General features: G+C 45.0%; 1 protein-coding gene across 2 annotated transcripts in view; it reads left to right on the plus strand.

Moving 5' to 3' along the window:
- Positions 1-6553: 6553 nt before the first annotated feature.
- Positions 6554-15859, plus strand: part of LOC119649894 (protein split ends-like) — a 70745-nt gene continuing 61439 nt past the window's right edge. The window contains exon 1 of one of the 2 annotated variants that reach the window (XM_038052285.1): positions 6554-7105. The gene's annotated coding sequence lies outside the window, so the exon portion shown is untranslated. The remainder of the gene's footprint in view (positions 7106-15859) is intronic. The other variant, XM_038052286.1, reaches the window with a different exon arrangement.

Here is a 15859-nt window from a genome sequence, read left to right on the forward strand (position 1 = left end):
CCACCATTCCCTCTGTCCAATCCACTAAATACCTTGGAATAACCCTCAATACCCGCCTATCACCTGTACCTCAAATAAATTCCATCTTTTCCAAAACCTTAACTGGGCTGAAAACCCTATGACCTACCCTCAAGAAAGACTCCGCTATCCTTCCCAAAGTCAAACTCTTCTGCTATAAACAGCTTATCCGTCTTCTAATCACATATGGATTCGCCGCATGGTGCGACGTCTCCTCAGCCCAAATGGAGCGTCCACGGGTACGTGAAAGGAGGTTCTTCTGCCTGTCCCTTCCCCAATCCAGTCCTCACTCCAACCAAGCCGGCTATGACGAGATAAACTGTTGCCGCATAAACCAGATCCTCCTTACCTCACTAACCAAATTCCGCATTAAATGCCAATCCCACGACAATGACCTCATGCAGTTTTACTCCCACATACACAGCTACAACACGAGCCCCTCATGCCGCCACCATTCCCTCCCTAGAGATCTCCTAATCCTTTCCACTCAGAATAGCAGCTATCGCGACGGTAAGATGATTATTTCAACCGCCCTGGCCTCGTTTACTCCATCGCCCAATAACACCACCTTTCCCTGTAGGTATCCTTCCGCCATTCGTTCATGTATTTTAATTATTGCTCCGTATAACCGACAAAATAAGAGAGGTTCTTCCTGGCTTTCCCCTCAATAGCATAAGTCCTCAAATAAGTTAGCATTACTTTAAATTAAGTCTAGTATTAAGCACAAAATGTTAGTCTCTAGGTAAAGTTAAGCTCCATCCTGGCGGATGTCAGCTTCCCCATACTAGGCGCAGACTTCTTGTGTCACTATGGATTGCTAGTGGACTTGCAAAACAAGTCTCTTATAGATCCCACGACCAACCTTAATTCGTCGGCCCAAATGGCATCTCACCCAAGTAACAATCCTTCCGTACTTTTAGAGGACATTACCGACTCTCTTGTTCCTTGTTCCTCCAAAAGTTCAGCTAGATTACTACCGAATGTAGTCTCTCTAAGCCAGTGAAGCTCAATGTGCAGCACCACATTAACACTACTGGTTCCCTGATTTTCTCGAAGGTGCGTCCCCTACCACCCCAGAAGCTGGCTATTGCACGGAAAGAATTCGAGCTACTTATGCAACAGGGTATCTGCAGACCTTCGAACAGCTGTTGGTCTTCCCCACTCCATATGGTCCCTAAGCCAAACGGACGAATGGCGCCCCTGTGGGGATTACAAAAGGCTAAACGCGCAGACTGTTCCAGATCGATATCCTATCCCACTCATCCACGACTTTGCGCATCATCCCGCAAACTGCCGCATCTTTTCGACCTTGGATTTAACCAATATGCAATGCAATATGCACACCCTTTCGACTCTTCGAGTTCACACGGATGACTTTCGGGTTGTGCAATGCAGCGCAAACCTTTCAAAGGTTCATTCACTCGGTCCTGCGAAACCTCGATTTCTGTTTCGTGTACTTGGATGATGTTTTGGTCGCTTCTTCCACTGAGTCTGAGTACTTAGCCTATCTCGTGTGCATTTTTCAACGTCTCTTTGAGGCCGGGTTAGTCCTAAACGTTGGGAAATGCAAGTTCCTCCAGGCACAGGGAAGATTCCTCGGCCACTTCATTTCCCCGGACAGAATACAGCCCGACCCAGACTAGGTGCAAGCGATCTCAAGCCTCCCCCGTCGGAAACTGTGAAGGATCCTTGGGCATGCTAAACTTCTATCGTCGTTTCCTGCCCAAGGCCGCCCAACACCAATCCGTTTTCAACGTGTACTGGCCCCAAAACAAAGAACACACGAGAGATTGTGTGATCTGAAGAGGCTGTCCGCGCTTTCGATAAATCTCGACAGCAACTGGCTGATGCTACATTCTTGGCATTTCCCGGACAAGATGCACCCCTAGCCGTTTTTGTTGATGCCTCTGACATTGCAGTAGGTGCTGCTCTTCACCAGTGTTCACGGACCATAAGTATCTCATATATGCTTTAAAACAAAAGCCCGACAAAGCGTCCCCCCGTCAGCTTCGACACCAGGGCTTTATAAGCCAGTTTACGTCAGACATCCAGCACGTGTCCAGCAAGAACAATATAATTGCTGACGCTTTGGCACGTGTCTCCGAGGTTAACATCCCCACCGCACTCGACTTCTCGGCTGCCGCCAAGGCGCAGAAGGATGACGCAGTACTACAGAGCCTCAAATCCAACCCCAAATACAAATTTCGGGAGTTGTTCATCTTCGGCTCGAACCTTTTTCTCTGCTGCGAAGACTCGGAAAAGGGACCCCGGCCATACATTCCGGTCACCTTTCCCAAGGAAGTGTTCCACGCGGTTCACGACTTAGCGTATCCAGGCATCAGGACAACAAATCGGCTAGTCACCGAGAAATACTTCTGGCCCTCCATGAACAAGGATTACAACTCCTGGGCCAGAGAGTGCATCGCATGCCAGAAGTGTAAAGTCAGCAGGCATGTAAGGAAAGAGGTAGGCTCATTCCCCCGCACTTTTTTTTGTTGGGAGTACGGTAGGTGAATGCTGGGCTCCCGCAACAGCACGCTGGCGGACTACCAACTAAACACCTCCCTGTCATCAGAGAACTAGCCTGGAACCGTTTGACACATTACATCGGGCTAGCCCTCCCGCTCTTCCGGCTTTGGGAGCCTTCAAGTTAGGAAATTCCTTTCACCAGGAGGAAGGAAGTTGTTGTTAGTTTAGGAAACCCCTTACCGTCTGATCCCTCCGCCGGTCGACTTCAATCTTCTTGGCAATAAGAAGAGCCCGAACATAATGCGCAATAAGATTCCAGCTGCCAGCGGTCTTCAGCATCTCTCTGACAATGTTGTCTGAAGAGAGCTCCCGTGTGTCTGCATAAAGCTGCTAGCGAAGGCCGCCTCCCTTCTCCCAAGAAAAAAAAGTGTGTTCAGCGTCGTCCGTCACTCCATTACAGAACATACAATCAGGAGATCATGCCTTCCCAATCCTCTGTAGGTAAGACTGAAAACCTCCATGCCCACTTAGAAGTTGGGTAAGGAAGTAATCAATCTCACCGTGCGTTCTGTTCAACCACGGGTCTAATTCTCATTTTACCAAGAAAGTTGCCACTCGGTAAAGGTGCGTTAACGTTCTTCACGGGCAACCACCTCTCTTAAGTTTTCGCCCTTACGGCGGTAGATAGCTTTGCCCCCCTTGGCGAGGAGGGCAACGGGGATCACTCCCGCGATCACCATCACAGCCGGTTCGGAGACGGTGCGATAAGCAGACGCCACTCGCAAAGCTCCCCGCCTCTGCACTTGAGCGAGGCGTTTACGATGCACCTCCTTGGCAAGGGCATCGGCCCATACCTCCGCACCATAGAGAAGAACCGACTGCGTTGCTCCCATGAGGAGACGCCTCCTAGTTGCAATAGGGCCCCAACATTCGCCATTAGCCGCTGCAGCCTGTCCGCTGCTGCTTTGATTTGCTCGAAGTCGAGCATTAAACCAAGGTATTTAGCCGGTGGGTCTGACTCTATAGTCAACTTGCCGCTATATGGGGCACAGGGTCGGGATTCTCCTTCTGGTCAGGATGACTACTTCGGTTTTTTCCAGTGCAAGGTTGAAACCGTGAGCAGTTATCCATTCGCTTACCCGTCGCATCAATATGTCTTCAACAGTGCGTCCGGCAACAAGTGCCGCAACGTCGTCTGCATAACCGACCAGGCGCGACTCTTCGGGCATATCGAGTCTCAGCAGACTATCGTAAGAAGTGTTCCAGAGGTCCGGCCCTAGGATGGATCCCTGTGCTACTCCCGACGTGATTTCCAACCTCCTTGGCACGTGAAATGAGTATTCTAGTATGCCTAGCATATCTGTCCATCTTACAGAATTGAAGGCATTTCTGACATCAAGCGTTATGAGAAGCACTATCCGTCGAGATCGGCGGCTGTGTGCCTCGGCTCGATGAACCGCACCTACCATAACATTATCCACTGTAGTTCCCCCTTTTCTGAACCCGAACTGCCTTGCGGATAAGTCCCCGGCAGCACGGACCGCTTCAGCGAGTCTACCCCTGATGAGCTTCTCGAGCACTTTTCCGGCCGTGTCAAGCATACACAGCGATCGGTATGCAGACGGGAGCTCCGGGTCTCCTTTACCCTTACTGATCAACGCGAGTCTGGCCACTTTCCAGCGACAAGGAAAAATGCCCTCCTTCAAGCACGCGTTGAACGCTTCAAGCAGCAGTTCTGGCCGTTGGGGGAACACCAGTTTGTAAACTTCGTCGGGATTTTCATAGTAAGAACCGCTTCTTCTAGCTCTATCATTGCGAAAAGGGTACAATCCACGACGCTTTCCGCGCTATTTACATCAACCCGTACAGGGTTGATAAGGTTGATAAGCAAACGTGTCGTGACAAGTTTAAACTTGATAAATTGTTTTACATACGCATTCAGTTACAAAGTCCCAATTATAAAGGTAAACGTCGAAAATATTTGTGAAATAAAATCTCAATTGAAAAGGTTCAGAAATTCCCAGTAACACAGGTATTTCAGTGCAAAAGTTTCGGGTTTCACTTATCGAGGTTCCACTTAACCAGATTTCACTGTATTTTCCTCTCACTGCATGATTATTATTATTATTATTCTGTTAAGGGAAAATCGCGCGGTGTCCTTGAAGAACTATTGTGCCCCTTTTACTGGTTGTAGTGTAGCTATTGATCATAGTATCTCAAGCAGGCCTATAACCGTTAGGAACTTTAGTATGTTCCCTACTTCCAGAACTTTCAGCTTTGCATCTGGTATTAAGTGTTCTCCCAGATGCCTCGACCAACTTTGCACAAGTGCCGGACACTGTCCCAGGACGTGCATACAGGTTTCGTCCTCCTCCTCACAAAACCTGCAGGCAGTGTCCGTAGATATCCCTAGTTTCCCTAGGTGATAGTTCAGCCGACAATAATCTTTCTGGTGAGGTTTAAGCAATCCTTGCGCGTACGGGTTCGTATCCCCCAATAAGCACCCTGGGCTGCTCCATCCCTGATAGGCCCGCCCAGTATAGTTCCCTCAACCGTTCCTCTTCATTTCTTAGATTCATAGCCATGAAACCGTTTCCGATTCCACAGAAGGGTTCTGGCCCGTGAAAGGCGTCCCTGCTGACCTTCTTGACTAGTTCGTCCGCTGCCTCGTTGCCTTCCAACCCAGCATGGCCTGGAACCCAAAGTATCCACACCTTGTTGGACGAGCCGAGTGTATTCAGTCTCTCAAGGCATTCCCATACTAGTTTAGAGTTCACCTGGTTGAACCTAAGTGCCTTGATCGCTGCTTGGCTATCGGTGAGAATAGCTATGTTCTGCCCCCTGTAGTTCCTTTGCAGATTAAAGGAGGCACATCTGTCTATGGCGTATATTTCCACCTGGATATGATAGTGTACCTGCCCATTGGCTCAAAGTATCATACATTTTCCTTGGACCAATGACACCGGCACCCGCTCCCTCTGCTGTGAGGGATCCGTCAGTGTATCAAGTAATCAGTTGCTGATTTAAGCCACATGTCGCAGCCAAGCTCTCCCAGTTTGCCTTGTTACTCCAACGTGTTTCAAACTTCTTTTCGAAGTGAAACCTCGTTGTCATGTTATCCCTTAGTATCAGTAATTCGGGATACCAACTAGAAAGAATAGCAATTTTCCTTCGATTTCGACAGCTCCCCGCCTCATTCATACTACCGGCCATCCTGAATATTGCCCTTCTTACCTGCATCTGTATGTGCAGATGGAGAGGGGTTAACCCCGGAGGATTTTTTTTTTCCTGCTATGGATCTGCAAGTCATCAGAGCCCGCGTGGCTTTTCGACATGTGTCTTCCAGAGTAATTTTTGGTCTAGCGTGATTCCCAAATATTTGACTTCTGTTTCTCGTTTCACTTCCATCTCATGTAATGTTATGGCTCTTAGGTGGTCAAGTTTACGCCTCCTGGTGAATGGTACTATGGTGGTTTTGGCTGGGTTGATCCGCAGTCCCACCTTCCTGCACCAGGCACTAGTAACCCTTAGTCCAGTTTGGATTCTACCGCATAGGGTATCTTCATATTTGCCCCTACAGATTAAAACAATGTCGTCCGCGTAACCCTGGACTTCTATTAAAGTATTAGTTACTCCATCAGCGGCGATAGTACCCCATACTGTGGGTAGCCTTGTATAGGGCAATGTGTGGGCATCCCGTATTACCTCTGTCAGCTGATACAAAGCAGTTTCAGTTCAGTCACTGCATGATAAATAAATTACTAATAAATAATACAGAGCATGTGCACGATTTTGTGCGCCTTTCCTACTTTGATTAATTCTACTTCTGCTATACGTCAGCAGATGACACTACTTTCAAGTAAACATTGATATTATTCTTAAAATTTAGAACAAAGCTACCGAGTTCGGTAGTCATGCATATGTTATAAAGGTACGAATTATGATTTCGCAACGTTTGAAATGGCGACCAAGCAGTTTCAATTTTGATTGAAATAAATCAATTTAGAAACGCGTCTCTGCCATCTATCGGCCGCTAGAACGTTACCCATTTCCACACCATTCGCAGCGCACGCCACTGCCTCTTTTTATCGCATATCTCCATTTCTCTCCTTTTTCAATTCCATCAGTTTTCTCGTCGTATTGAAACCGTTCGGATGTGTGCAAGTATTGAGTGCCAGTTTTCGTCTCCATCTCCGTCGTCACTGAGGGAAAAATTTTCTTCCGATATGTGCCAGTTTTGAAGTGAAGCACTACGCGCGGCGGCTCCCCCGATTATCCCGACAAGCGGAAATTGCGAAAGTCCCTTTGTCTGCACTCGCGCGAGGTACGTGCAAAGGCCCGGAGCCCGAGTGGCGTTTTGCGAAAAATTCGACCCGAGAACGTTTGGTCGGTGGAAAGCAGAAATCCGTGGATTCGCGGCGGCGGCGGAGCAGCAGCAGCACCCGACGTGCACGAAAGTGTTGTTGGCGCACGACCGAAATTTCCAAAGTGCGGTGTGGCGAAAATTGATATTTCGCGCGAAAACAAAAACCCCAAGATCTGGTGCGGCGAGATCGTCGAACGGCCGCGTCGCAGGAGTGAAATGGTCTCGACGGCGTCCCGCGGAGCTGGGAAAATGGTAAATTGGCTGCTTTCTGGGCGGAAAAGTGCTGGAGCGAGCGTGTCGATGGCGAACGGAGTTTGTGCGAGTGCGAGAGTTTCTTGTGGCCGACAATGGCTGGCGGCGGGCTTGCACTTGAGGTCGCCGTCGGCCGCTCGGCTTTCTATGAAAAGTGGAAAATGCGTGCGGAGTCGTGAACGCGGTCGGAAGCGAGTTCGATTTGCAGTGATTGGTTGTGCCAAGGCGCTGGGGCCGCGGGGACGGGCGGGTTTTTGTTGACTTCGTCTCGGATCTGACTTTGGTGCCGTCGCGCCATTGGTTCGTGTCTGCAAGTGTTGACCGCGCGCGCGATTAGGCGACAGTCCGCCAGCGAGATAACAGCAAATGTCGTTCGAGCCCTCTTGCGTGCTCGCCCCGCGGGGTCCACTCCCGACCCCAGGGTCTCGGTTAGCTTCCTCTGGCCGTCGCTCATCCTTTCTCGTTCGAATTCCATCTGAAATTCTGCTCGACGTGTCCAGTTTCCGCCGTTGCGCGATTCACGCGGCTGCGAGACGAGCGACTGGGTCTGTCGACCGAGTGCGGTACCGTTTGTTTTCCAAGAGCCCGCGGCCTCTTGACAAGTGTCGGATCCGCTGATCGCCAAGTGGGTCCGCCACTGGGCTGCTTGCGGCTCTCACTCGCTGTCGGTACTGATCAGATGTGAACGCGGCGGGGCCGGGGCGGGTCGACTGTGGCTTCTGTGCCGAGCGGCCGCACACAAACACACAGTCGGACCCGCTGCACGAAGACGCGTGTCGAAAGAGAGTGGATGCAGCGAAGCGGGGCGCTGCATAGCGTCGTCTTAGTCTCGCTCGTCCGTGGGAAGCAAAGGCAAGAAGGTCGCGTAAATGGAAACTGAAATGACAGTTGAGCGCTGCACGGCCGCGGAGTTTATTTGCGTTCGTTTTACAGTTGGAGTTGAAAGTTTGTTGCAGGATCTCTGTGTGGGGTATTGACTGATTACGACAGCATGTGACGGCGCTGCTGCGGAAGTGGACGGCCGCGATGTGCGGCCTGAGGACCTGTGGAAGTGTTTAGTGTTGTTTGTTTTTGTGGGGCGACGTGTGTGCGAATATTTCACATTCAAATCGGATAAAAAGCACGAAATATGCACTTCTCGTGGCGATATTCGGAGCAATATTTCCACACAGCTTACCCGCATTGACTTCTATTTGTAGCCATTCCTGCGTGAATATTTCATTCCGATGATGGAAGTGAGCTTGACTTAGAATTGTTAATCAAGTTTGAACCTCATGTGGGAAATTATATTTCAGTTCTCCTCACTAAGAGTGATATTCGAATCTTCGTTTTCGCCATAACTGATCTGTTGAATTCTCCCAAGTAATGATGTCTCCTGCAAAGAATGTCCCATGATCTTTCGGCGTCAGTGGCCAATGGGAATAGTCTCGCATCTTGAACAAGTTTGCAGTTATCATCTTTCGATTTCATGCTAAATTGAATTTATTTCCATCTTTTTACAGAAATATTGGATTTTCATCTCATTTTCGCTACAATCTAAGCTAATTTAAATTCAATCGTTTAAGAAGGATGATAGAAAAAATCAAGTGTCTCCCTGCTCACCCTGGCTGCCTCTTTCAAATTCCACCACTCAATATCACGCTATTGGTTTGCTATCTCTAATCAGCTTCAGGACTCCTGCCCACAGGGCTGCGTACTAAACATCTAATTGAGGATTTTCCATGAGTTCTAACGATATCTTGAGTGGTCTGGTTTCTTTTTGTCGCTGCTTCCGACGATGGCTGGAAATGCAACTACCTCAATACCACGTTGAATCTGTTCCACATTGTTATAGGGGGCACAGAGGAGCTCAGATGGTCTGTGAACAAGTCTTGCATGCTAACACAAGCTGTAACAACGGTTGCAAGAATACCAAAAAAATCTAGTATTTGTGGGCGAAGTCTCAGGTTGGCAACCAATTTGCACTGCTTGTAGCATTGTTTGCAACTTCACTATGGCAAAACAATAAAAACAACAACCCATCAAACGATCTCTACACTTCAAAACCTTAGAACTGAATGAAGTTGCGTTGTTTATTTCAAAAATATTGCAGCTTGGTTTGCAATTAGGTTACTTTGTCTACAAAAAAAGGCGATTTTACCAGCATCCTCAGGAAACATTTACGCACTTGCAAACGTGTGGATGACGATGTTTGGTTTGGCTAGAATTTTGTGGCGGTTGGAAGTTTGCGGCCATCAGTGTGGAGCCGACATTAAATGTTTTATGAGCCTCTTCTATAGTAAATTTGACAACGATCACGAATATAAATCGCATTGATCATCATCAGCGGCGCAACAACCGGTATTCGGTCTAGGCCTGTCCTAATAAGTAACTGCAGACATCCCGGTTTTGCGCCGAGGTCCACCAATTCGATATCCCTAAAAGCTGTCTGGCGTCCTGACCTACGCCATCGCTCCATCTTAAGCAGGGTCTGCCTCGTCTTCTTTTCCTAACATAGATATTGCCCCTATAGACTTTCCGGGTTGGTGGGACTCGCCCACCGTAACCTATTGAGTCGGATTTTATCCACAAGTAGGGGCCAAAAATTCTTCGGAGGTTTCTTCTCTCGAACGCGGCCAAAAGTTCGCAGTTTTTTTTTTTTTGCTAAGTCTCCGAGGAATACATAAGGACTGGCAATATCATTGTCTTCTACAGAAAGAGTTTTGACCCTAAGGTGAGAGCCATGGCCGCAGTCCGTTATCAGCTCCGCCCCTAATTGGCTGTTAAGATCCCCAAGTATGATTTTGATATCATATCTGGGACAGGCTCCGATAATTCGTTCTACTGCCTCGTAAGGGCCCGAACGTTAATGATGCTTTTATTTCTAAATTTGCTTCGCAAACGTGCATAACCGTTCGCCTATATTTTCAAAGCCGATAGCAGCAAGTTTAATTTTCTGGCTGACTAAGAAACCTACTCCGAGCACATGGTTTACTGGATGGTGACGATAATACATGGTGTAGCGACTCTGCTCCAGGAAACCGGTGCCTGTTCAAGGCATCTCCTGTAACGCTATTACATCAGCCCTATATTGGGATAGGGTATCGGCTAGCTGCTCAGCAGCTTCATCTCTGTGCAGGGAGCACCATTCTATGAGGAAATGCTCAAATCGATATTCTTTTGTCGTTGCCGGGTTCGTCGTTGTGCTATCCTTCCAGTCCGAGGCTCCTGTTGTGGCTTCGTAACAAGCTGTTTTCCGTGAAAGGTTGTCAGCCCTACCCAACCCCCAACCTGGAGGACCAGTTGGTACAATTTGTCCCATTTTTTTTGGCGAGGGTTTCCTACTGAAACACCTAGCTAAGGGAGAAATATTATTTGCAAGAATTCTGATCTCTGCTGTCATGTGTTTGTGCGGATCCGGAACGCCTGCCGCTGGATCGTATGAATAGAGCTTAAGACGGTCTTTTATCGTCAAGCGTAAATTTCAGGCCTATTTTTAAGAATTTATTTCAAAGCAACCACTGAAGATAATTGAAAAATTGTTTACTTAAAATCGGCCATTTAATCGATTTCTGTGGTTATTTATCTTGGGTTCAATTCTCCCACTTATAGCAAAGTTATTCCAAGGTCATTCGGATCGGTAAATTTCTCCTCTCCTAAAGTAATCCCCAACACACTCATGCTAAGTGGGTAGCAATTTCAAATGCCCGTTTGCCCGAGCGCAAATATTTTGGAGCCAAAATCCATATTTAATTTTTCATGAATTCATTGCTGGTTTGAGTATGTTCACCCAAGCATCTTTCTAGTAAATTATCAGAAGACTGATTATTGTATATCGGTTTCATCAACTGTACAATCTGGGATCGATGGGAATCGTGTCATGCTGAAAACTTGTGAAAGTGCTTTGATCCTCAGTCTGACGTCACTTGATGAGCGGAGCGGTTGCACGCCACTAAGCCCTAGAAAAGACCGCAGGTGTTCATATTCATCCTCCAAAATACCCATAAAGGAATGCGCTTTTCACGAAATCTTTTTTATGACGTATTCTCAACATCATCTATTTTCGAAATAAGCGAAAAAAATAATTGATTTTTCAAACCACGCCGGTAGGAGACCCCTTTAGTCAGAATGTGTGCAGTTATTGCCTCAGAAAACCCCGTTTCTGGTACAGGCGGCCTTATATCGAACGCTCCAAGCTTTCATCAACTCATGTCTGCCTCGTGTAGTCAAGGCACTGTAGCCTGAGACAATAACAAATAAAGGACTTCATCCGCACAGAGTATGTACGACACATTGTCAATACTAAATATTTTATAAGCCTGTTTTATAGTAAATTGGACCTCGACTATTATATAATGAGATAAATTGAAATCCAGACACCTTAAAAACTATTACCATGACATTAAAAAATCGATAAAATGACTACTTATGTGGAGACTTAGCATTATATGCATTCTCCACTGGTCATAGATTCGACCAAACATTGGACGTATTCGGCTCGGATTTTTCTCCATTATTCGAGAAGACGTTCCATCAAATATTCTTTGCTCGAAATGGGACCTTCGCAAATCCTATCGTCGGCATAATCCAAATGGTATTTTCGGGAGCTGCTTCAAACCTTTCCACAATCCTCGGACTGCTATGTTACTGAGAACCTGTGAATTATGTCGACGGTAGACTTCGCGATGGTTCTATTTCAAAAAATAACTTAAGGGGCGTCTTCTTGAGTAATGGAGAACAATTCTAGCCGAATATGTCCAAGGTTTGATAGAATCCATTCAACTGGCTAGTGAATTATGTATTGATGAAGCTAAAAGTCTCCATACGGAGTACTAAGTAGTCATTTTATTGAATTTTTAATGTTATTATGATTTTTTACTTCTCTCCAGATTTTCATTTTGCCTAATACGTCCAAATGTCAAGAACGTGTCATAGAATAGACTGCACTTTACGCCTACGGCCTTTGGTTATGGAAAGTGACTTATGATTGGTTCCTAAAATGTACGCACACCTGGCGCCAAAGGTATTAAGGGCAGCTAGAATGTCAGCTTTCTCCAACTTGAACTAAAATTGTAGCGATATAAATGGGACATTCTAAGCAAGTGAGATTATGAGACTGCGGGAAGTACTCTTTTCCTCTCGCGGCACTGTTATTTTGTACTCTAGAAATCCTTGTGGTAGAAGACGTAAACAGCATAAAATATGACCTGGGAGCCGGACTCTTAACAGGATCTTGGCTGCGAGATTCTGGTCCAAGTTAAGGAGAATCACGATTGGGCATTGCTATGCACCAATGCACATTTCCGATTTAGTGAAGAAGGATGTTTACTGTGAGCAGTTATATGCAGTTCAGGAGAGTCGTCCCTACGGTAAATTTGTGATGGTGATGTGGGACCTGAATGCCAATGTTCTTACAACAACTTGCTCGGGCATATGGGGGCGGGGGCATTATGTTGGTGACATGCAAAAGGGGGGTGTCAAATTTTTTTTCACCGAATAGTCATGTTGGGTATCAAATGAAAGGTCTTGATTAGTACTTTTCGATGTCGACCTAAGACATTTGCTAGAAAGTCGGGTAATGGGAGAAGTCGAAAGTGTTGATTTCTTTAACGGACATTCTCAAAACCCAACCGAAAAATTTGAAAAAAATCATGAAGCTGCCTCTTCACGGTGTCCAAGCTTCAAAATACTTCCCATATCGATATTTGCTAAAATTAATTTAATAATAGTATATTACAATATTTTTGGGGAAATTGGGTAGAAACCCTCTTTAAGTTTATCCTAGAATGAATATGAAATATATTGTCCTCAAGTTTTATCAAAATCATACAATTACTAACAAAGTTACGGTAGTTCAAAGTTGACTTTACCTTGTAAATTTACAACTAAATATCACGCTAAACTGAGTAGTCTAACATTCTAAATGCATATATATAGCGGACTACGTACAAATTCACAGAAGAAACAAACAAAACCTTTTTATCTGAAACGCCCAGTTTCCGGTTTCCCGTCTTGTTTAAGACTTGATCAAGCTTCTTCTAATCGCACCCGACGAGGGTGCGAATTATATCTGAAGGGGAGTCTGATTAGTTACCTCTGCCTTGGACGAAATTGTTAGTCATCTTTCTTCCTACGTTTTGAATACTTGGGTGCTATGCCCAAAACGAGGGGTCCGTAGACAGAAAAGTGAGAATAAGTTGCTCTTCATCTGGTTCGGTCAAACATCAAGTAGGTGTAGACTTAGGATCTCTCATATCCCAAAAAAAAAACTACTACGAGTTTCGACGAGATTCCGAAGGATGATTCTTGAGACTATATCCTATCGAATTAGAAAAAAAAACTGATTGTAAAAAAATCCCTTAATAGTACTAAATTCGCCTTCGCTATTTTGTCCATAATTTGCAAAAACAACCATCTCAACACTAACATCCAAGTTCACGTCGTTCCGTGTCAATGTTCTTTCTGCGCTTCTATGTGACAGCAGCACATGGAAAGTGGAAACTTCTTGGTTAACACCCGACTGCATCATATCATTGGGGCACTCTGTCCTGGCACAATTTTAAATGACAAACTCCATCGGACTACGAGCCAAATACCCGTGGACGTGTTAATCAGAAGGCGGAAGAGTCAATGGATCCCCATCCCGGGTTATGCCATGCAATGATACCCAACATCCCAGTATGGCTAACGAGTGTCCTAGGGCTACATCGCTTATAACAGTTGGAGTGGAGTACAAGCTCCTCGGAATTTCTTTGGATAACTAATTAACGACTCTTATGTTTCCTTTCCAATATATTTGAATCTTTAGATATACAATTTTTTGGATTGTATATTTTTTTCATCGCTAATTTTAACCAGCTATTTTGCTGAATCATCTAACAGGTTTTCCACGTTTGGGAATCGTTCCGATAGATGCAACAGAATCGAACTCATATCCTACAATTGTGCAACAATTTCTTCTTTTTCTTCAGCCTTTGTCCCGTTCACAAGTGGGATCGGCACTTCATGATCGGTTTTACCATTTGATTCTATCAAATGCCTAATCTTGATTCATTCGCGATGCTTTAAAATTTCCATCCAGCGTTTCAAGCCACCGTTGTTTCGGTGAACCTTTTGGTCACTTAACATCGACTTTGATGTTCAAACCAACTTAGGCGAGTGAATTCTCATTAGTGCGAATGACGTGATCATACTATCGAAGATTCCTCTCGCAATTTTTCCACGATCGGTGCAACTCCGTATCAACGCAGATATCCTGATTTCGAATGTGATCAAAACCTGTCACGCCACTAGTCCAACACAACATCTTTGTCTGTATTATCGGAAGACGTCCATTGTCTTTTACAGTTGAGCGACATTCAAAATCATAGAGATCTACATTTTTTCTATTAGACGCTAGGAAACATCATCTGCATAAAGCAGTGTATACTGCTCTTCCATTCGTATATACTGACCTTCCATCCCAGCAAAATAATTAGGGGTACAAGGTGGTGCGAAACTAAATGAAAAAACTCATCGCTTTCTCAGCTGATAAAAGATCGCTTATATCAGATTATCCAGTTCAATGTTCACTTAGCTGCCGTAATCCTTTGACTTATTAATCCGGATCGGTAAATATTTTAGGTTTTCTTGACTAGATTTTTCTTCCACTTGGATCGTCTATTCGAGCCAGTGGACGGCCAGATACGCAAAACCGTTGGCCCGAAGTTCCACTGCCACTCCAATAGATAGATCATACATTGAGAAAGGACAAAAACACCATTATTGGTAATGCCATGCAATGGAACCCACTACCTAGGGTAGCCTACAAGTGGTTCGACTTGGAATTGTATAGTGTAGAACAAGAACCGTCAACGATGGGGCGTAGATGTGACTGATGCACTATGTCCTGGTTTTATTTCAACCATATAATAGTTCGTTATTCTATCAAATCATTTGGAAGATGGATTAGCAAAACTTAATTATTGGAAATATATAATAAAAAGCTATGGCACTTTGCTGGCAACTGTCATTTCAGAAGTATGACTAGTGACGCTAGTTGTTTCTATAGTGACTTTGTTATACCTGCTGGTCTCTTCACCTAACAAAATAATGTAAATTTTTTAAATTCACAGAAACTAAGATTCGCACTTCAGATACCCATCGCTCCCCAAAATCTGCAAAGCTTATTAGCACTTAAACTTTTTGCTGATATATATTTAGTTTGTATCTTTTTATTTGAAACACATTCTTTTACAAAATGAAGTCTTACGTCAATGTGTTTGGTACGTTTATTGAGAAACAATGGATTACAGATGCCAATTTGATAGAAGTTTGGTTATTGCCATGCAAACATGGCGTTCTAAAAGAACTAGATAATAATTTTTAGTTCCTTTAAACATTTTAATGAGTTTAAAATATTTCCATTCACATTTGGCCTATTAGAGACATCAGACTTTCGATTATTTGAGAAGCTTGTTCCTAAAAATTTGGAATAATTTCTAAGGAAATAAAATTTTCTTTTTCTTCCCCTTTTTCCATCCTCCCAATCTGTGTACGATGTTGGAAGTCTATTTTGGACCCTAATTGTCAACCTTAAATTTAACTAGCTTCCCAAATTCTACGTAATAACAGGTTTCGGCATTTCAATTTTTCTTTTTTCATCCTTTACCAAGTTTTTTTTTCCTTGTGTTTCAATCTGCATTGTCTTTTTTCTGTCGAAAATAGGTTATCAAAAATTTGGTCGATTACCGCAAATTTTTATGAATAATGGATATCTTAAACCCTTAATTTTTC

Source organism: Hermetia illucens, chromosome 2 (assembly GCF_905115235.1).
Source record: "Hermetia illucens chromosome 2, iHerIll2.2.curated.20191125, whole genome shotgun sequence".
Lineage (NCBI taxonomy): Eukaryota > Metazoa > Arthropoda > Insecta > Diptera > Stratiomyidae > Hermetia > Hermetia illucens.